Here is a 22361-nt window from a genome sequence, read left to right on the forward strand (position 1 = left end):
GTGATTTTCTTTCTCATCCTGTCCTTCCCTGGTTTTATTATCAAGGTTATAGTCATCTCACAAAATGGTTTCTCTTTTTCTATTTTCTGGAAGAGTTCACATAAGATCAGAAATAGATGGGTCCCCAGGTGGCTCATTTGGTTAAGCGTCTGCCTTCGGCTCAGGTCTGATATCAGGGTCCTGGGATCGAGCCCCACGTCAGGCTCCCTGTTCAGTGGGGAGCCTGCTTCTCCCTCTCCTTCTGCTCCTCCCCCCAGCTTGTTCTCTCTCTCTCTCTCTCTGAAATAAACAAATAAAATCTTGAAAAGAAAAAGATTGGAAATGAAAGTTTGGTAGAATTCTGTAGAACAATCTGGGCCTAGCAGATGGTTTTTAAGTGAGTATTAATTTACTTCATTTAGTGGTCAGAGAGCTACTCAGATTTTCTGTTTCTTCTCAGATCACTCTTGGTGAGTTAGTTCGTGAGGACTTAGGACAAAGTTGGGGGGCCATATCCTGCAGATAGCCTTCTGTGATCACCCCGTGCCTATACGAATTAAATTATTCTTCTGTTAACTCCTACGTAGCACTGACATTCATTCATTCCAAAAGTATTTATTCAGTATGTACTGTGTGTCCTTTGCTATATGCTGGGGAAACAACAGTGAACCAAACAGGCAAAAATCCTTATTTGCACAAAATGTACATCCTAGTAGAGGTGGGCAGGCAATAAACAAATGAATGATGTGATATCCTGGTGAGAAAAACCCAAAATAAAGGGTGCCCAGGCAGGAAGGACCACAAGTTGTAATACACAGTCAGAAACGTCATCGTATACGCTGCTTCATAGAAGAGATCTTTATGTGTGCTAGGCACTGGGATTACAGTAGAGGACTAAATAGACAAATTTAGTTCTTGCTTTTGTGTTTAAATTTTAGTGGAGGCGAATAATAAATAAGTAAAAACCGAATAAAATTTATAGCTATTGATGGAGGAGATCAGCAGGTCCTTTGACGGAGAGAATAGGGGAAGCCTTCATTGAACGGGCTGTTTAGAGAAGACCCTTTGAGGGGGTTGCCTTGAAGCTGGTGTCTGATGGAAAGTAGCAGGCCATGCTACGGAGCGTCCTTCTCGGATGGCCTGGTCACCTCCAGTCTCTTCCACTGGACTATGAGCTCCTCGAGGGAAGATATGAGTCATTCCTCTGGGTAGCCCCGACCTAGCACGGGGCCTGGCCCAACAAACAGGTGCTGAGCTGTGAGGTACAGGAAACCTAGGGTAAGCATTGAGAGACATTTGAAAACTTCAATGAACCAGCTGGAAGAATCCATTTATAAAGGAAACAGCTATCTTCTACTCAACAGATGCTAATTGGGCCTGGCATTGGGTTACAAGGTATGAGGGACACCTCCCCTCCAGGTGTCACAATCTAGGGGGGCAGACAACAGGCCCCAAGCAGCCCCAATCCCGTGAGGCCAGTGAGTGGGGTGGCAGCAGGCCGCGAGCTGAGTCTCTACACAGCCCGTGTTGCATAGTCCGGGTGAGCCAGGCCCGTGCCATGGAAGGGTGGACGCAGCGTTAGAGCCGGCCTGGGGCCTCCTCAGCCCAGGGCCTTGCAGGTGGATCTGAGCCGTGACCAGGCCACTGGAAGCTGAGCCCAAAGGACCCATCAGCTGGGTTCCTTGTCCATGGCAGGACACCAGCCAACCCTGTCGAGAAGACACTGCTTGGGCACTCGGCACATTCAAAGTCACTGGGGTGTCCCCAGGGGCCGGCCAGTTGCCGCTGTTTAAATCCCAGAAGCACTTGCTTCCTTGTCTCGGGAAGCTTGGTGGGACTAATGGGTTGATTTGCAGTCCAAGAGGGAGAAGGATGCCCTCCTCGGAAACGCGCCCTCAAAACTGTGGCAGCGGCTGGAATTAACGGGGCAGCTCCACGTTTCTTGGTTTAGTAGCGACGTCCCAGCGGCATTTTCCGCCCGTTCGCTGCGCGCAGCTGTCCTCGGATGGGTCAGAAACGTGTTTCTGTGCCCGGGCATCGGCAGCATCCGGCTAATGCCTCATGAGGGAGGCGGACATTTGGAAGAGTCAGAAAAACAAGCTTTTGAAATATGCAAATAATAACACTGTCTTGTTTCAATATTTACTTATGCTTTGTAAGCAGGGGTTTCCGAGAACTTAGAACCTGCTAATTTCTCCCACGTGCTGCTCAGTAGGTCTTATCTATAGTGAGCGAAACTGAACTCTCCTCTACTAAAGCAAACAAACAACAAAAAAAGGAATCTCCAGCTGCTATTAATAAAGTAATGGACAGTTTAGGACAGAATCTAAAGAACTACGAATGAGCAGGATCAAGCAGGTACCTTCTCAAAACCCTCCAGTTATCAACTGGCACTGTTCGGTCAAACCCAGTCTTTGCGCTCAAGCCATTTCCCGATTTCTACAGGAACCATAGGCAGCCACACGGATGGCCCGGAATGCTGGGGGAAGAGCGCTGGTCAGCAGCATGGGGCCCATCTGGGATCCTCCTATGGGAGAGGCCATCGCTGCTCACCTTGCGGTGGGCTACCGCAGTCATCCACGCAGGCTCCCGGCCCCCCACCCCCAGCCGGGTATCTAGCTCTCTCCTGTCTTGGCTGCTACAGCAACGAGGGAGCCACAAGGTCATATAAGAGGCAGTCGTCATAAAAACTATCAAGAGAGAATCTGAGACAGTTGCTTTTCTTATTTTTCCCCAGTTTTCTCCTCTTTACCTTGTAACCACCACCAACCGATGTCTTGAAGAGACTTACAACCCGCCCTTTCTTCTACCTAAAATTAGCTGGAGCTTTGTCTCCTTAAATAGCTTTATAAGCTAGGCCTTAGGCATGAAAGTTAAGCAGAATCTGTCCTATGCAGAGGAGGATTTCCTCTCCCCTTCTTCACTGAGCTCGCCATTGCTGTGCGCGTGGAAGTTCGCAAAACCGTCTTTGCCTGTCACTATTCTTCAGGGAGGTGTCCTGGTTAGGGCTTGTCAGATATTGTCACCCCACTGCTTTCATGGGGAAACCGAGGCCCTGCGAATTTGATTCCTTGTCTAGTCCTGCTGTCTCTGTCTTCTTCCCCACTGCTGTTGCCATCGATCACATGTCACCATGTTGTCACTGCACTTGGAGTCCCCAGGGATCCCATCCTTCTGCGCTTCCAGCGTTATCTGTCCCAGTTCCTCCATGGCCCAGGACAGCTGCACAGCTGTCCTCGAGGGCACTGCCATGGTAGCAGATGGGACCACGTGCTATCATCACCCAGGGCCACAGGAGGGCAGGGACTGGGTCTCAGTTGTCTGCACCAGCGGACACGGAGTAAGGGGCCCAGGGCACGGCTTTGAGCTCGTGTGTAACCAAATGCAGAAGAAAAACCTAGAACCGGAACGAGGGTCTCAAGTTTATGGGGTTAGTTTGGGAACAGAGCTGAAGGGAGAGGCCAGGCCCCCGACTCCTTGTTTAGGGTCCCTCCCTTGCATTGGGACTCCTCTTTGAGTTCCCTTTGAACCACCTTCTGCCATCTTGCTTTACCTTGCACGAAAGAGCATCGGTCAAATATGTGCTTTCTTCATTTTGCTTTTAAAACCCTGAGGTAGAATTATAATTTTTTTTTTTTTTTTTGCAGCCATCGATTTACAGAAGGGTGTTTAAAAGTAATCACTGGTGAGATCATAACATTCTGGGTGAAGGGAAAAGCTCCCATCTCAGACCTTGCTTTTACCTGTGACTGGGAGATGCCCCAGTGTGCGTGTGTGGTGGGGAAGGGGGCTCTCCTCCTGCAGAGAAGCTCCCCTCGCAGCTTCCGGAGGGTAACCCACTCGGCCCCCACCTGCCCTAGAAGCGAGGCCCTCCCTGGGACACCCCGCACCCTGGCCCTGGGCCAGCATGATGCCCCAGTCTCTGCAGACACGCAATGTTGTGCACTGTGGGGTCGCCAGACTGCGTCCCCGGCATGCAGCCCCTGTCCCGTGGCCCTGGGATCCGACATCCCTAACTGCAGGTGACCTCAGCCCCACCCTCTCCTTTCCAGGCAACACTTCGATTTCTTCTTCTGAGACGGCAAATTGTGGGATTAAGCGGACTGCTGGTTTGGGAAGCAAATGAATGTTAAAAATATGTCGAAAATACTCAACCAGGTTTAAATGGTGCCATTACCTTCAAAACCAAGCCAGGAGTGCAGTGGGCTCTCCATAAACATTTGTGCAGCGTATGAATGAAAATGTCAAATCCTTGAACCATAGACAGGAAAAACGATCACACAACAGCTGAATTCTTATTTCTCTATTTTAGCTTCTTCTTGCTTTAAGAAAAGTGCAAGTGCCCATGTTAATGTTTAATATCTACGAACCTCCAAGTTTCAGCCCGAGGCTAACTCGGAATATCAGTGACTCTGGAGAGACTTGTTGAAGTGACAGCAGAAAAAGGATACGGATGGCTTCTGCCCGAGGGTCTGCAGGGAAATCCCAAGACGCTTCGTGAAATGCTATCAGCGATGTTATTTCAAAAGACTTTTTTCCTTATTTAATTTTTGATGCCATTTTGTTTCCTTCTTTATCTGGTCAGGCCATTTGCTCGCGACTTCCGGCTCCCCTCACCCCTCATTCCTTCCTATATTCTGGGTTCATTTCAGTCCTCCAGGGGCTAAACCATACAGTGCATCTCGGGCTGGGACCTGAAATCCGGGGAGCATCAGGGAGGTTGAGAGAGGAGATCCAGAGAAACCAGAAAGCCCCAGAGGGGAAGGAGAATAGGAAGAGATGCTTCCTACCTGTCCCCCGCCCCACCAAGCGGGTCATAGGGTCTCTCCCTGCAGCAACTTCGGTCCCGCTGGAGATGGGGGGGCAGTAGCTGGGAGAATCTTACTCACCTGGCATCTGACGTACTCGGCGTGAGCCCTGGGTAGCCCCGCACAGAGTCACACAGCCTTTCCACACCCTAAGGCACCGGTGCACGCTGCATTCCTGGGTGGCAGCCTCAATTTCCCTGCCTAGCACTCCAGGTCTTAGTCCCATCCCGAAACGTGTCCTGAGCTGCTGGAACCCTGACGGGTGACTTGGGAGCCCTTTGGTTCTTCCCCACTGCCCCTGGCTAGGCCGGACAAGGCATTGCAGCGTTCTTTCCCGAAGTCCTTTTGAATGTCCTTCTGACCCCGGCAGGCTGGCCTTGAGTTTGGAGGTCCTTGTGCATCTCAAAGCCTGGCCGTTTGTGTGTGTGTGTGTGTGTGTGTGTGTGTGGTTCCTAACCAGTCTGGGGCTCAGACGACACACCTGTAAAACCACAGCGCTGCTGACAATCTGCTTCTCAACGCTTCTGTGAGCCGCAAACAGCACTGGGTCAGTGTCAGCCTAGGAGGCGGAGCTCAGACACCAAAAACCAGCCTGCCGCTCCTCTAACCTCTGGATCAGGCCATCTCGTTTCCACCAGGCTCTCCTTGAGAGAGCGAGAGTAACAGCGGAGGCTGAGGATTGGTGGCCGGCACTCTGAGAGGGAAGCCAAGCCTATAAGCAAGCAGGGTGTGCTGCCCGGCGGTGGCTGCGTCCCCCACTTCTATGCCCTGGCACAAGGCCAGGAGCCCAGTGATGTGGGCCTCTTCCTTTAACGACAAAAGGAGCAAGTGCCAGTAGATGGGACTGCTTCGAGTTGACAGATACTGAAGGCCTGGGTGCTTCTGGAAACATCTAGGGAGGAATTGTAGAGAGGCAAAGTCGCAGCCAGAGTCTGAATTGGAAAGCCCTGTATTACATTAATTATCCCACTTGGAGACGAGAGCTGTGCTTCCCAGGAAGCTTTTAACATCATGGCCCCAGACGACTCGGGGCTGCACTCGGGGAGAACGGGGCTCGTCAATTATACATGGCCCGGGCGTGTGCGGCGGGGGCGTCAGCTTGGTCCTGAGTGGTCGGGAGTGGCGGCTGAGCCTCGGACCACGATCCCCTGGGAGAGGGAATGGGATGTGGCTCATCTCCAGGCAGCCCCTCCCGGCTTCGCCCCACCTAAGCTGTGCCCCCCCTCCCCTCGGGAGTGGCTCGGAGTGAAGAAGAAATCATTTGAGTGGTTGAAGGTTAAAAGGGAAAATAATCGTTGGGAGATCTGTGCATAACAGGGCTGGTTAACGTGTGATAGCGGAGCGGGAAGAGCTGGCTTCTCCGGGTTTGCTGGGCCCCCAGCCTGCAGGTGCTGGACCCCAGGCTTGGATGTGCCCAAGGTTTGTGCTGGAGAAGCCATGGCGTGTCTACTCCATGCTGTCAATTTACGGATGAGGTTGTGCAGAAGGGGAATGTGACACCCTCCCCCCAATGCAAGGTTGCACAGTGGGTGCGTGGAAGGGTAAAACATGGTGGAACAGAGGGGGCACACAGGGGGGCTGCTTGGGGAGAGCCCAGGAGGTTGGGTGGGGAGAGAAAACACCTGCTCCTCCACATTTTGTGGCATCACAAATCCGGGGGCCTGAATGCCTGCTGCTCACTCCCCACCAGCCAGACCGTTAAGGGCAGTGGAGCCCCCCAGGCCTTGCCTGCTGTTCTCCCCCACACCTCCCCCGCCAGCCTGCCTTGAGGGTTTGGAGAAGGAAAGAGGGAGCAGAGGAGTAAGGAAGGAAATGGATAGGTTGGAGGCAGCAGGGATCCGAGATGGACAAAGGGACGGGATGTGGCAGGCCTCGGCAGAGGGGGCCGTGCACCCTCAGCAAGGGGCAGGCTCTGACTTTGCTGAACATTTTCCCTCCTTGGGTTGTGCTGCCCCATTTGGGCAATGAAGGCTGTTGGACCCCCTGGCATCTCAGACTTCCCCTGGGCAGATAGTCACTGATTCTGTCTTCTCTGGTGGGTTCCAGATGGTTCTCAGTCATCTCTCCTGTCCAGCCCCTGCCCTCTGGAAACTGGGGAGCTGACTCCTGACCCTCACCCCCAACCTCAAGTCCCCCACCTCCAAGAGGAGAAGAAGGGGCCCTGCTCTCTAGGCCAGTGTCAGAATGGCTATGTGCTTTCTGCCCACTCTGGGGATTGGCCTCAGTTTTATTTATTCTTTTTAAAAGATTTTATTTATTTATCTGACAGAGAGAGAGAGAGGGAACAAGCAGGGGGAGCAGCAGAGGGAGAGGGAGAAGCAGTCTCCCCACTGAGCAGGGAGCCCGGCCCTGGGGCTGGATCTCAGGATCCCAAGATCCCAGGTTCATAACCTGAGCTGAGGGCAGACGCTTAACAACCGAGCCTCTGCTTTCCTTGGCCAGTGCCCACGCCCTTGAGCGCCCCAACCGTGTCTGGCCAAGGCCATAGCTAAATACCAGACACTGGAGCCCTGCCTGGTGAGGGGACAAGAAGGGCAGCTAGGGCCAGCTAGGGAAGGGGACAAGATGAGGGCGTGGGCTGATGGCTGGTGAGCACTAGAAGGAGGAGAGGCTGGGGGGGCTGACTGGGATCTTCCGGGGGTCACACAGGGACTGGGGACATGGGGGCAGGTGATCATTCCAGGGCTGGAATCATTGGGCTGAACGCGCGCTGCAAAGATGGCCCTGGATGGGTGAAAAGGTCACGGTGGGAAAAGAGCTCTGAAGTCCAGTCTGGGCTTTGCATCCAGTTCACCCTCGAAGGCTGCCTCTGGGCCCCTGGATCCTCATCCTTCACCGGAAGGTGAGCAAGGAGTTCCCTTGGCTCCTTCTGGAGGCTCGAAGCCCGGGTGGCTGGCATCCACTGCCATCCCAGAGCGCTTGGCTGCTGGAGGCGGCCCGTCCTGGACCGTGGCGGGAGGGCTGGAGGGCATGCCTCGCCCCCTGAGCTCACTCCGGGGAGAGGCTTTCTGGGCCGTGCTCAGCTCAGAGGCGGAAGGAAGCCAGGGCCTCTGTAGCTGGGAGGTCACACGGCCGAACTCCAAGCGGGGATAGATTCGGTGTCTGGCAAGAATACCACACGAAGGGGTAATTTTTCTCCTGTTATAAATCCATCAGGAAATTAAAAACCTAGGCTGTGACTTAAAATATGGAATGGAATTTTCTTCGGAGCCTGCAGGTAGATTTTTTTTTCTGTAAATGTAGAAATCTAATGAATCTAAATGTCCTCACGGAAGATAATGTTCCCGGAGGTGGCTGCCCCTCCTTACCCATCCGCTGACTCGCAGCTAGGATCATGTTTTCAGGCAATGTTAACGTGAAATCTGACATTGTTTGCCCTGGGCCGGAGCTGACATCCGTGCTTGTGCGTGTTAAGGAACACCTACTGTGTGCCAGGACCACCTGCGGAGCCAGGGCCGCGGCAGAGGGGAGGGAAGCAAGGCCAGGGCCACCAGCAGATGGTGGAGGTGTGCTCACAGCCCATGGCTCACGGCTGGTTTGGGAGACTGAAACCATTTGACAAAGGTGCGCGTCAAACGAGGCAAGGTAGGGCTCAACCAGGACTAGTGAGTCTCCGACGAGGGAAGTTAATGTGCCACCAGGTTGAGTTAGTGTCCATCCAGGAAAGTGGCTGTGTAACCAGGTCGAGCTAGTGTAGGACAAGGGCGAGTGAAGGTGTTATACGATGTAAGCGTTCTAATATTCTGCCATCTAGAAATCGGACTCGTAGCAAACCTGGCTCTGGAACAAACTTGAGACCCGAGTTCCTAAGTGAAGTGGGATCTGCCCAGCCAAGCACTTTGCTCTGTGGTTCTTCCCTCGACATCTGCGCTCCTCATGAGGCCCCCCGTCAGGAGCAGAAGCACGTCTGCCATCAGAGAGCAGCGGGAAGAGCCAGAGCAAGAGCCCCAGAGGGGCTGCAGCCAGGGAGCTCGGAGCCCACCAGACCACCTCAGACGTGAGATGGAGCAGACATGGCCGTGTGGACGCGGGCTCATAATGATGATCTTAAACCAAGCAAACTATAGTTATCACTATGGAAGAATCCAAGGAGCACGTAAAATTTTTATCAAGGCTTTTTGACCAAAGTGGTTGAAATTCTAAAAACTCATGTCCTGAGGATCAATATCATTGACCTGGAATATTTGATTTAATTTCACGCACATTCTTTAAGAATGGTGGATGAGTGTGACTGTGTGATATGTGCGGTGCACGTGAGGCCTGTGTCTGGTATAAGTGTAGTGTGTGTGATGTGTATGCGATGTGTGTGTGTGGTATGTGTGCACAATGTGTGTATATGGTACGTGTGTGGTATGTATGAGATGTGTGTGGTGTGTGAGGTGTTCGCATGGTATGTGTGGTGTGTTTGTGGTGTCTGAGGTGTGTGTGAGATGTGTGTGGGGGTGTGACGTGTGTGTGCTGTGTGCAGTGTGTGTGGTGTGGTGTGTCTGAGGTGTGTGTTGGGGTGTGAAGTGTGCGTGGTGTGGTGTGTGTGTGCTGTGTGCAGTGTGTGTGGTGAGGTGTGTGTGTGGTATGACTGTGGGGTATGTGTGGTATGTGTGAGGTGTGTGTGCCATGTGTGCGGTGTGTGAGGTGTGTATGTGGTATGACTGTGAGGTGTGTGGTCGCTGGCGTCAGAGGAGGGACAGGGCCCTGGGAGCAGGAAAGGCAGAAGCAATTGAACCTGCTGTTTTGACTCTCCCCAAATCAGATAACAGTTTTCTCAAAATATTTTCACACAACGTGGTTGCGTTTAAACCCCGTCAACTAGGAGACGTCTCCTTGGCAAAGATCCCCACAGTGGCCCCGGAGGATTAGGAGCGTCACGAGCGGCTCGTCGATGTGGTTCCTGAGCAGAACGATCTGTCCTGTAATCAATTAGGCATCAGGAGGCTGAGTTGCTGGTCCCGACTCTGCCCCCGACCTGCTGTGTGGCCTGGAACGATCACCGCACGGGCTTTCATTTTCTGCAAAATCTGCAAGGTTTGGGAGTCTCTCTAGACGCCAGTGGCTCTGAAGCCGAGTCTGTATCAGAATCACCCAGAACGCTTTCTCCTGACGTGCACAGCCAGGGCACACAGCAGATCGACGTTCACAGAGCATCTGGCGTGGAGCCGGGGACTTGGATGTCAAGTAAGCTCCACGTGTGATCTGAGTCACGAGACGCACTTGGGCACCAGTTGCTTCGATTATTCGCGCTCCTGTAGCAAACACGCCCCCAGGTCTCACTGGGTCAACATGCCCATCGTTTGTTCTCGGTCATGTCGCCATCTGTGCACCAGCAGCACCCCTCCAGTGGAGATCCGGCCCTCCGGACTCCTGTCTAGTGCCTCGGCCATGGTCACTGTCAACTTCGGGCTCACTGGGGTGGCATCTCCACTCTGGCGAGCTGGAAGGGGGAGAGCCTTCGGCAGGGAGCCGAGGAGCCGGGGCTGGTCGTCAGCAGCAGGGTCTGTCGCAGTGGGCATCACTGCTGAGATTCTGTCCGACAGCAGAGCTCCGGCATGCTGGTCCCTTTGCTGCCACAATCATCAGGACAGACCTCTCTGCAGCGCTGGTCCAGTCCGCCTCCGGTCTCCTTCGCATCAGTGTCCCCCGCCCCCCGATGCCACGCACTCCCTGAAGCAAGGGCTGCACTGTATGCATCATTCCTGCTGTCCCCCGAAGCACCCTCAAAGATTAGGCACTCCAGTGCGAACTCACAGGATGGCTTCTATTTGTGATTTTTAACAACCCCGCTAGCCCCGGTGGGAAAGGCAGGAGCCCAGGGATCTGCAGACCCAGCTTCCATCCCGGTTCTTTTACTAAACAGCGGCCCCTCCCCAAGCCCCGGTTTCAGTCAAATCGGCCCACGACAGTACCAAGCTCATAGAGCCATGGCGAGGATGAAGGAGGAATGGCCATGAGATGCTGAGCGCACTATTTGGGTGAACAGTTGCACCTCCGTTTGTCTCGGCGCGGGTTCGTGCCATCTTGAGACAGGCTCAGCTGAGGTCACACCCACAGGCAGCCGGGACCTGGACAGATTGGCTCCATTTGCCATTGCAAATGGCCTGGAAGTCTGGCACTATGGAAAATAATACCTAGAATGTTCGATACTTTATCTGGGTGGTCCTGCTGCCTCTTGAAGTCCGGGCAGCATAATGTCACTGTATGATTCCTTTCATTTATACAGTACTTTGTGGCATTCAAAGGCTTTTGACATCTGTGGTCCTAGTTCAGAGCTGAGCTAATTTCTCTGTAAAGGGCCAGACAATATATAAAGAAATGAATGTGCCCATGCTCCAGGGAAACCTCATTTCTAAGACAGGTAGCAGGCTGGATCGGGCTTGCTCCCAGCTCCTCAGCAGGTTCAAGCTCAGGCATCGTTCGGGTATCAAGTGACTCTTCTTGTGGTAGCTGATTGGATGGGATGACAGTCATCCAAGACCAGGGACCAATCCAATTATTTCCCTAGAGAAATGGAATGACGGGGTGGGCCCATGAGGGTCAGTCTCCTTGTGGACCCTGTGTCCCCGCACTTCACAGTAACTGCCAAGCAAACGGTGGGCACTTGATAGGAATTTATGGAACAAAGCCCTAGACCAAGCTACCTCGAGGATAGTTAGTGTGTGGTGGATGTTGAAACTGCAAGATGACACATACTCGTAGCAGATCCGAGAGAGAGAGAAAGAGAGAGAGAGAGAAAAGAGAGAAGGGAGATCAGAGAGACCACATGGTTCAGGGAAGAGAGAGAGAAAGAGCCTCTGATTCCTAATGACTTCCCAGCCCCCCGCACTCTGCTCACCCTTAAGTCCACTCCCCTCTCAGCTCTGCGTGCGTTTGCGCTCCGAACAAGGCACCGGCATGGCAAGGGTTAGGACGCAGGCCTCCTGAGCTGTCCCAGGACCTGTTCTACAAATCAACAGTTCCCAAGCCATTTTATCCACCAAAAACCATACCGAAAACCCGGGCTCCCCCAGGAGAGAAAAAGAAACCGGGCTTCCTGAGAGAGCGTTACTGAGTCCTGGGCGTTCCACGTGTTCTATAGAGCTCCTAACCCCCACATTGCCCTGGACCTACCTTCCCATCCTTGGGGGCTGCCCCCTCTGCCTGGAGAACTGCTGGGGGTCAGAAAGCACCCCAGGCTGCAGTGGTCTTGGTTCCACCCGCATCTGTGAATGGAGTGCATTCCACAGACAGTGCACAGTGTGCACATGTGCGTGCGTGCACACACACACACACACACACACACCCCACCACCACCATCGTTTCCTGTTTTTCTCACTATTGAGCCTACTGGCTCCCAGGTCTCCTCTTCACACACCTAACATCTTCAATGCAAGGCTTCTGGATAATTCCGCAATAGTCAGTGTTGCCAGTTCCCCCCATTTCCTCCTATTGTTTGAAGGGAATGCATTTGATGCTGGGTGTGTGTGTGTGTGTGTGTGTGTGTGTGTGTGTGTGACTGAGGAAATGGCTGCAAGATGCTCTGTTTGTCAGGTTTATCAGTGAGAGGAAGGCAATTTTAAATTCTAATTCCTGGGGAAGAAACAGGGAGGGGAGGCAATCCTGTGTCCTCTCCTTCTGGACGTTTATAATGCACTGAGCACGTATTTGTCAAATGCCCCCTGTACTCGGCCCTTTACCAGGCACTGAGAAATGCTCAAGAGACAACAAAAGAAATGAGACCTGGACCCAATTCTGGGGACAGCCGTCCATTTGCAGGTGTGGGGCAAGGAGGAGGAAAAACAACCAACATTTGTCAAGTCCTTGTTGTGTGTGTGGGACTACCCCCAGTAAGCCCCTTCCTCCCTGCCACCCAGAAGGTAGGTTCCATTTTATAGATGAGGCAGTCGAAGCTCTGTTAGAAGGTGACATAGCCGTTAAGTGGGGAAGCTCAGATTTGAGTCCAGGTCTGCCATGGCTGGGTCACCAGGCCAGGATGACTTTGGAAATAAAACCAGCAAAAGAAATAATCCTTGCCCACCAGACATGAGCTGGGAGCAAGCCAGCCGCTGGACCTGCAGGTGCATGGGAGGACTCAGAAAGTAGCCAAGAGTGAGGACAGGGCTCCCGGACAGGGGAAGCCCCCTTAGTGAGACGTGTCTGGGTAGGAACACTCATCCCCACCAAGAGGCTTCCAGAAAGAGGTCCCTGCACAGGGGTTGGGGAGGCTGAGCAGACCCAGCCTTCAATTGGGGGCCTTCTGTGTGGCCTGAAGGGGACCTTGACCCAACACACATGCTCCCTCTTCCAGACCTCCCTCAGAGCCTCACCCTCTTTCCCTCNGGCAAATCTGGTAGAATCTGTGTGATGCTGGGTCTCCCCATGTCTGGAATGCCCTTATAGGTGAATCTGTTTCCTTAGGAGCAGAAAATTGCGTCTTTTACAATGTGACAAGGAGCCCTTTCTCAAATCTGTGGGGCCCTGAATAATATACCCCAATGGGAAAGGGACATGGCTTTACACCATCCTTGAGAGTGTCAGCATGGCTGATGGTCGCACCCCCTCTTGGGAAGTTCAAAGGTCTCAGGTGGCTGGAATGCCAGCTTGGGCCACAGCTCAGATCCCGAGAGAAGTCCGTGGGCACCGCACCCTGGTCCCACCAGCCCTGTATCAAGGCCTGCCTGACCCAGGAGTTTGGGGACCTGGGGTCCAGCTCAGTGGTACATAAGCAGGACAAACTGCCCTCTCCTCCTGTCCTCTGTCTCCCTGTAGTTCAGTGGGGCCGTGGGTGAGACAGTGGCTGCCCGTTAGAATCACGGCAGCTCCAGGCCCTGAGACTCGGACTTAATTTCCTGGAGGTGGGACCTGGCTGTTGGCCCTTCTAAAAATCTCCGCCAGCGGATTCTAATGCCCAGCCCGGGATTAGAGGACACTAGAATTGTCCTCCAGGTCTCACATAGGGTCATAAGTCTTTGCCTCTGGAAGGAGAAACCAACGTCTTTGAAAGTCAGAACTGTTTTCCCTTCCGACTGTCTGTTTCTTTATTTTGATGACCAGCTCAGACAGTTTGTAGGTACCTTATTGAGATAATGGCTAATGCTTTCCTATAATTACAGAGTATCTGAGATGGAAGTCTGGGCAGGGAGAATTACGCTGTCCCATGTGGTAGCCACCAGCCCTGTGGGCCGATTTAAATTAAAACTGATAAAAGTGAACTGAAATTAAAAATTCTGTTCCTCAGGGCGCCTGGGTGGCACAGCGGTTAAGCGTCTGCCTTCGGCTCAGGGCGTGATCCCGGCGTTATGGGATCGAGCCCCACATCAGGCTCCTCCGCTATGAGCCTGCTTCTTCCTCTCCCACTCCCCCTGCTTGTGTTCCCTCTCTCGCTGGCTGTCTGTATCTCTGTCGAATAAATAAATAAAATCTTTAAAAAAAAAAAAATTCTGTTCCTCAAGTGTTCAATACCCCCATGTGACTGGTGACTGCTGCCTTGAATAGTGTGGGTAAAGGATGTGTCCGTCATCACAGAAAGTTCGACTGGACGAGAATTGGGGAAAGCCTTTAGGCTTTTGAGACTGAAGGTTTCCAGATCCACATCTTTTCTTTCTGACTTTCTGCTTCACCCACTAAAATGTAATGCTCAACGTCTGGTCACCTCTGCCCATGCCTGGCACACATTGGGAGCCCAAATGTTTGTTGACTGACTGCATGAAGGGACTGACTACATGAGTTGGGCAGGGAGCAGGCACAGAGGGGGCTGCAGGAGAAATCTTTTAAAAAGCAGGCGGGAACGAATGGCAGGAGCTGTAGGAGGCAAACCACGATGGTAACCATGAGTGAGTGCCTAATGCTGCCAAGAGCCCCAAATAGGGACCAAACTGTAAGGGGACCCTGGGGGACAGTCCGTGGCGCGGAGCCTGAGGGCTCTGAGGCCAAAGCTACTGGCTTGGCTCGGGTGGGCCGTGTTTGCTCTGATGCCCAGTCAATGCTGGCTGCATCCTGTCCTTCGGGACCTGCTATGCCAGAGTGTGTCCCAGAGGACATCTGTGCCCTTGCCCTGGACCCTGGTGGCCGGAGGCCCGCCTAGTGGCTGAAGGACCTCCACTGTGCCGGTTGTGGGAAGATGTGCTCCCCTGCAGCTTCTTTCCTTGCAGAGCCTGGGGTCTCAGACAGTGGAGGGCACCGGCTCCTTCTCGAGCCTGGGCCTCCCGGTTGGCCTACTGGTGTCCCTGGGTCAGCAGACTGGTGTCCCGGGCTGCTTCGGAAGCTGCCGCCATCGGGTGGGGAGGAAAATGGATCTTTCTCTGTGGCTTCCAGCTCTCGGCCCCAGGACGCCATGCTCTGAAACATCTTTTCAGAAGTGTGTTGATTTGATCAAGTGTGGATCAGAGCCGGGTCTGTCACCTGTGAGACGCCTAAGCTGGGCTGCCCAGAAGCGACAGGCCCCTGGCCTGCATCCTGGTCCTCCAGGCCTGGCCAGCACCCCTCCCGCAGTGCCACGTCCTCAACCTCGTGTGTCTTCAGGCAGAAGTTAAATTTCAAATGGAAGGTGTTTCTAGGATAATGCTGAAAGGTTTTTAAGAAGTATTCTGTTTTCTTTTTTCAAGTTCTCCAGGGACCATGTGACTATTAGGGTTTTGTATCCAGGGGCTGAGGTAGGGACAATTAGAACAGTCACATAAAATATTCCAGCTGTCCCCCAGCACCCTAAAAGTGGTGCGCTGATGGCATTATTGGGGCTAGTAGGGTTTCCACTGGAAGGAGAGAGAAAGTCACACCTTCGTGGAGCTGTGCTCTGGTCTGCAAGGTGGCTCGGAAGATCTCATGGTGGCAGGCAGCCCGCCTCGCCCCTGCGACATGGCTGTGAAATGTGTCCACTCTCCTTCTATCCCTAGAAGTAGCTGGGAAGGGGGTCACGTTGCTCTCTGAGAAGCAAGCCCTCTCTCTCCTTAGGAACACAGCCCCAAATGCTGGCTCGTGACAGAGGGACTAGGATTTGGACCTGGACTTCTGGCTCTAAACTGGACTTCTGGCTCCAATGCTGCAGAAGTCATTCTCTGCGAAGCCTGCCTTCTCTTTGAGACTGTTTTCCTATCTGGCAACTGGGTTTGCTGGGATAGATGCATAGGTTGTCAACGTGGACCACTGCCTCAAAGCTGGGCGGGGGTCCCCAGGTGTGGAAGGGGGATTAGGGAGTGGGTAAGAGTCTGGTACTGGGGTCACGCTCTCTGGCCAGAAATCTTGGGGGGGGGAGGGGGCAAATTGCTTAGTACCATAGAATCTGTGGCATGGGGATGATGGCATTCTCTTCCCTATCCCTCCCTCCCTCTCTCTCCGATTGCTAGAATTAAGAAGAAGCATCCCTGCACAGGATTTAGACCAGTGCCTGGCATGAGCAAAGAGGGGCATAATCCCCAAACACTACTTGTCAGAATCTCCAGGAACCTAAGTGGATTTGAAAAATGCCCTGAGATTCCTTCTAGAGAGACCACAGGTGCCTGGAGGGTGGGGTGGCCCATTATGTTCTATGTGTCGCCAATTGTACTTGATGAAATCTTAGCTGGGACGGTTAATTTTCAATTCTCCTGGGCCACAGGGTGTCCAGCTCTCTGGTTAAACATGATTTCTGGGTGTGTCTGTGAGGTGTTTCTAAGGGAGATTAGCATTTGAATCTGTAGACAGAGCAGAGCAGATTACCCGCCCCGAGGTTGGCAGGCATCATCCCATCCACTGAAGGGTTGAATAGAACAAAAATGTGGAGAAAGGCTGCATTTTGTTTCTCCGCCTGACCACTGAGCTGGGAAATTAATTTCCTGCCCTTGGACGAGGACGTACGGCGTTGGCATTCCTGGTTCTGAGGCCTTTGGACTTGGACCGGAATTTACACCACCGGCTTCCCTGGGTGTCCAGCGTGCAGATGAGATCGTGGGACTTCTCAGCCTCCGTAATGAGCCAGTTGCTGGAAACAAATCGCAATCTCGCTCCTCCTCTGTGTCTGTACCTGTAGCTGTACCCAGCCTTTTACGTAGCCCTTCCCTGACTTGTCTTTTCTTCTTACACCTGTCACCAGTGTGCTCTGCTCGTCGCCGGCAGTCCCCCTAGAATTAATCTCTCTGAGGACAGGGATTCAGTCTTCATTTATCCAGCTGTCACTTTAGGTCCTAGGTCTGTGCTGGTGTACAGCAGGGGCTAAATAAGTATTTTTTAAACGAGTGAACGGATAAATTCATAGATGTACGCTTCCACGTACATCAGTGAGTCGTTCCACTGGTTTTCACCAGCCTCCCTGGGGTTGCTCTCAGTCGGCCTCATTTTGCAGAAGAGAGAGACAGAAACACTGGAGGTCGATGAGCTTCCCCAAGGCCACTGGGTCAGGATGGTGGCAGGTGGAGCTCATGGGTGACTCCTAGTTCAGTGCTCTATCCTTGACCCCATGCTGGTGTCCTGGTGGGAAGGCTTCCTGTCCACCTGCTTTGCAAATGGGCCAGAGCCAGGGAGAACGAAGCCAGGACTCAAGGAGCAGATGACATGCTCTAACCCCATAGCCCAGGGCGCTAGCAATCCCCTCCCCCCATCCAGGGCCGACCTTCCATCGCCTCTCGAATCTCCCTAGTCCAGTGCGGGCATCGATTGCCCAATGCGTTGGTTAAGATATTACATTTTCGGGGGTGTAATGATTTCAAAGGCAATTAGATATTCAATATTTCTTATTCTGCCTGCCGGTAGGAATTAATAGAAAACCTTTCAATCAGGAACAACTGCAAAACAATTTCTGACCCCAAAGATAATCAATATTACCCAGCAGAGCACTCTTCCGTCTTCAGGAGGCTGTTCATTTCTGGTACTTTTAAAACCAGAGGGGACCATTCTATTTCCATCTTCTTCAGAAGCCCCCACCTGCATCCTTCACACACAGTCTTTAAAAGACACAGAAATCTATATGGCTTTTTCTTACTGCCCATCTCCATGTCAGCTCCAGGGTGCTGGGCAGAGTGCTTGAGGACAGCGGGTGATGTTCATGTTTTTAGGAACATTAGTTACCACCTTGCCCTGGGCCTCTGACCAGGTTTTCTGGGGTCTGTGGTGGGAATATGAGGCCTTTAACCTTGACACTAGGTAATGTGTCCTGCAAGTCCTCCAGAGCCTGTGGACCTGGCCCCCTCTCAGGAGCACCTCTGAAGTAGCTGGTGGGATCTTTCCTCCCTTCTGCCATGTAGGCCCAATTCCAGGGCTGGCCTCTGCCTCAGTTTCCCTGCTGTCACAAGTACTGATGTTCTGCCTACTTGGCAAGGTCCCTGATGTCCTATCCACCTCTTGCTGGGCTCCTCCCCGGGTGGGAGCTATAGATACGGGCACTTGAAACAAAGGTTTGTTGTTGGCTCCCGCTCTGTCTATTCCCTCCCCCCACCATTTTTCTGTGTTCACACAGTGTTCTGCTCTTAAGTCTGCAGGAAATTACGAAGGGGACTCAAATGATGGCAATCAGTAGAACAGGACAATTTTTCATATGCTAATAGGAACAGCTGATCTCAGACCTCCATTTACATACAACAGAATAATGAAGACTATAGGGCAATGAGGTCCTGAGGGAAATGCAGAGAATGTTCTAGAACAAAGACATCCTTTGCATTGGATTCTTGGATATGAAGATCCCATTTTCAGTGGAACCAATGTAATTTCTACACTTGCCGCCTCTACTTTCTGAGAGAGGGTGAATGTCCCATACCTTCGGTTCATTTGCAATTCTGGTCGCATAGGCTGCTGTCTTGGGGACGCTGTGGGAGTTCTGAAAGCTGATGGAAACATCACCACACAAGGGCTTATCAGGGAGGGAGAGGAGGGACCTAGGATCCTTAAAGCTTTGATGTCAGGGGCAAGTGGTGAGAGTGTCTCTCAGACCAGCCGAACACGAGGGTGCTGGGAATCCATCAGATTGCTCCCAGTTTCAGTTGGGCGATGACAGGGATTCGGGAGGGCTGCAGCTTAGCTGAGCCAACACAGAAAGTGTTGGAGAAACAACCCAGCTGAGCAGAACCCAAGCAGAACACAGTGAATCTGTGCAAGAGAAGAAAATGCTAGGAAGGTACAAGGGACGGTGAGCAAATGTTCGTTTCTAATCACAGACCCGAGTCCCCTCCCCCAGGCCCGTGCTGCCGCCCCATCTGAATGCTCTGCTTCTGATTCTTCCGAAGAGCCGGGGTCCTCCCCTCTGCCTGACGCCATCTCACAGCCCCCCCTCCCCCCGACCATGCTGCAGTCGGGGAAACTGAGGTACAGAGATGTAAGGTGACTCCTTTACGGTCACGCAGTCAGGAAACGGCAGAGACACCGTATCAACTCAGGTACGTGTGTTTCCACGTGCTTCCCCCAGCAGAGATGACAAGGAGATTTTGAGATGACTCCACACAAGTGTCCTGTGAGGGCCCAGAACATCCGGTGGTCCATTTACCAAACGTTTAATGAGCGTTCGGGGTCCGGTAGGTGGCGGCTTTGGGCTGCGTGGCTCCTCTGAGGCGCACGCGTGAGACCAAATGTCCTAATTGTGTGATCTGTTCTGTTCTCTGAAGTCCCGGCACTGTTCCTTCCTGGGCTTCGGGCTTCTGAGCTCTCCCCTGTTGTTTATTGGCAAAGGGAGTAAGGATGGGATGGCTGTGATGACCTGGTCCCGACTCCAATTAAGCAAGCTCTCCAGTGACCGTGTGTTGACAAATCAGGCGTGGTGCCATCTCCGAGGGCAGGGGGGGATGGGCACTGTGCCTCTGGGGGGTGCCCTATGGTGTTCGATGTCTGATGTCCTTCCAGGCCTCAGCACGCTCTCAGTGGCTGGATGGACCTACTGCTCCATGGGTGGTTTCCCACACCCGGTGAATTCTTTGAAAGGGTGGGGGGTGGCCTAGACTGGAGGGTCCTCAGCTCCTACCAGCTCTAGTCCTGCCCGCTCCTGACTCCTTAAAGACCCCTTCTGAGGAGCCCTTTAGAGTAACCTCGTGCTTTTTGACCAGGCCGTATCTGTCTGTCTGACTGTCCATCCATCCATCCATCCATCCATTCACCCATCCATCCAATCATCCACCAGCACATTTTCTATCTGTTCTCCACTGCCCCCAGCTCTGGGCAGACACAGACAAGACACTGTCCCAAGGCAGAAGAGGGGCCCACGCTTCTGTCTCTTTTGAGAGCCTTTGGTCGTGGATTTTCCAACCCCTAGATTGGGAGCCACGAGCCAATCATGAAAAGTGAATTCAAACCCAACTGGCTGTCTCAGGGGATCTCCAATCAGGCCAGGCTGGTGGAAAAAGACAAATACCACCTTCAGCTGATTCTTGGAGGCGCGAGCCTGGTCGGCTGAGCAGTCATTACAGCACAGTGGATGGCACTGTCTTTCTCTCTTCTGCCCGGAGCCTGGCATCACAGCCGGCCATTAAAGGACAAAATCCAAACTGTTTGCTCACCTGGCAGCTCTCCTCCCTGCATCCGTGCCCCTCCTGGAACTGGCCTCCCCAAGTCTTTCACACCGTCTTCCCACTTGTTACTTTGGGTTTGCATTTCTTTTTGCCCAGGAAGGAAGACAATCAGCATAATGGCTCCCTTGTGTTGAATGTGACACCAGAAAGAGGACACCAGAGCTGCTTGCTAACTCCCCTCTTCACTCTCACTCTCGGTGTCCCGGTGTCCGTGACAAGCCATCAGCTTGCCTCCTCTGCCCCCCAGCACAGAGGCAGCATGCGGTGGGGGAGCCTATGTCAGCTCTGATGCCAGAGAACCTACAGCTTGGCCTCTTATGAGTTGGCCGAGCAGGGGTCATCACCCAACATCTCTGGCCCCAGGTGTTCTCATCTAGGAGGGGGATAACCCCATGTCTCAGAATCAAATAAGGTAAGGAACTTGAAAAGCGGTTTGCACACAGAGGACAGGAAGCTATTCTAGGACTGGAGGGATCAAAGCCTTGGAATCCTTATGTCAAAATGGAAGCATCGGACGAGGACTGTGACCATCCCATCCTTCTTGAGTTTTCTTAAAAAAAAAAAAAAAAAGCTCATCACAAACATCTGCAAAATGAATCGAGAGAAAATGTCTAGAGCTAACTGCCCTGGAAGGAAAGGGGCCCGAGGGGCATCTTTCTGGGCATAACTTGTCACTTGTCCCTAACACCCTAGTATGCAGGCCCACCTTTACCCCGAGGCTCTACTGCGTAAAAGGAAGGTCAGAAAGCAAGCATCATTTGTGCAGTCAACAACCTTCCCCGGGCACCTACTGCGTGCTGGAACCTGTGCTAAGTGCTGGGGATAGGGAAGTGGATGAGGGAGGGGCCAGCAGGGGTGGGGCACCTTGCCTATGGGCTTGCATAGTCCTCAGCCGCTGGGCCACCACACAAGCCTTGCAACCTCTCTGAGCCTCAGTTTCTTGGTCTGCAAAATGGGGACAATAAAGAGCACATACTAAGAGGGTGCTTATGAGGACGAGATGAGATATGGAATATGTGTGGAGCATTTAGACAGTACTCAAGAAATGATAGGGGCTGACGATGGTAATGCCAGTGATCACAGTGAAGGTGAAGAAACTTCCTCCGATGGGGAAATCCTAGGACACGCAGGAAGCAGAGAGTGGGGCCCTAAGCTTCACTAGGGGCCTGGGTAACAGGCTTCTGGAGCAGGTGGTTCTTGGTCGTGGGAAGGGAAGGGAGCCCCCCAGGCGATCAGTCTGGATGGGCTGGGCCTCTGCTGTAGTTGAAAGCCTCAAATCTCGGGGCTTTGACATGTATGATTTATTCTTGTTCATACACAGGTCTTGTATGTCCAGAGACTCAACAGCCAGCTGTCCTCCTCGTAATGACTCAGTCACCGAGACTGCTGTCTCTTGGGGTCCACCACCTCACCAGCAAGCACACGGAGCTCCCACTGCTCTTCTAGGCTTCGGCCAGAAATGTCATCCTACCGCCTGTGCGTTGGCCAGAAACTCATCTCGTGGCCAGTCTAACTGCAAGGAGCCCTGGGAGATGCAGGGGAGTACGTGGATATTCCGTCAGCAATACATTTGCCGCCCAGACGGTGGGGGTGGAGAGTGCCTCCCAGACTGGGGGAGCAATATATTCAAAGGCCCAGGGACCAGAGGAAGAAGGGTGTCTGGGAAACCGTGAGCAGCTCAGGGGTGCTGCAGTAATGAGAGCAAGAAAGGAAGGAGGGGTTGGGGGCTGGGTGATGGTAAGAGTGTGACAGTGGGTCAGGCTGAAGCGCTCTGGCTGCCACGGATCAGAGGGCTGGAGGAGCCCGGCTGGGGCCAGAGCAGGAATCCGCACCAGGGGAGTAGAGGCCTGAGTTGGGACCAGGGCAACAAGGCAAGAGAGGAAGGGACCGATCCTTGAGCTGTCAACAAGTGGAACTAGGGGAGAGGGGGAAGAGTTGAGGGCAATCCCCAGTCTCTGCACTTGGGTGATTGCCGTTCCCTGAGATAGGCATCAGGGAGGCAGCTTTGGGGGAAGATGAGAGGCTCAGGGGTGCACCCGCCCAGAATGCAGTGGCTTACGACATTCCAAGGCTTGGGAGAGAGACTTGGGCTCGAGACCACAGAACACAGCCCTCCCTGGCAGAGCGCCCTAGGCACCGCTTG

At 53.1% G+C, this 22361-nt stretch overlaps 2 long non-coding RNA genes across 4 annotated transcripts; one reads left to right on the top strand and one right to left on the bottom strand.

Moving 5' to 3' along the window:
- Positions 1-814: 814 nt before the first annotated feature.
- LOC121101283 lies at positions 815-12047 on the bottom strand. Of its 3 annotated transcripts, none has more exons than XR_005833259.1 (3): positions 11889-12047; positions 4157-4673; positions 815-2506 (listed from the first exon to the last, which is right to left on the bottom strand). It is a non-coding gene; the product is annotated as an uncharacterized LOC121101283 (long non-coding RNA). The 3 variants fall into 3 exon arrangements; XR_005833260.1 differs by lacking the exon at positions 11889-12047 and adding an exon at positions 4869-4948; XR_005833258.1 differs by lacking the exon at positions 11889-12047 and having other exon boundaries at positions 4157-4230; positions 4350-4441.
- A 9041-nt stretch (positions 12048-21088) lies between these two features.
- On the top strand, positions 21089-21923 carry LOC121101196. The gene is made up of 2 exons (XR_005833122.1): positions 21089-21306; positions 21540-21923. It is a non-coding gene; the product is annotated as an uncharacterized LOC121101196 (long non-coding RNA).
- The last annotated feature ends 438 nt before the right edge of the window (positions 21924-22361 follow it).

The sequence above is a fragment of the Ursus maritimus genome, unplaced genomic scaffold (genome assembly GCF_017311325.1).
Source record: "Ursus maritimus isolate PB19 unplaced genomic scaffold, ASM1731132v1 scaffold_7, whole genome shotgun sequence".
NCBI lineage: Eukaryota > Metazoa > Chordata > Mammalia > Carnivora > Ursidae > Ursus > Ursus maritimus.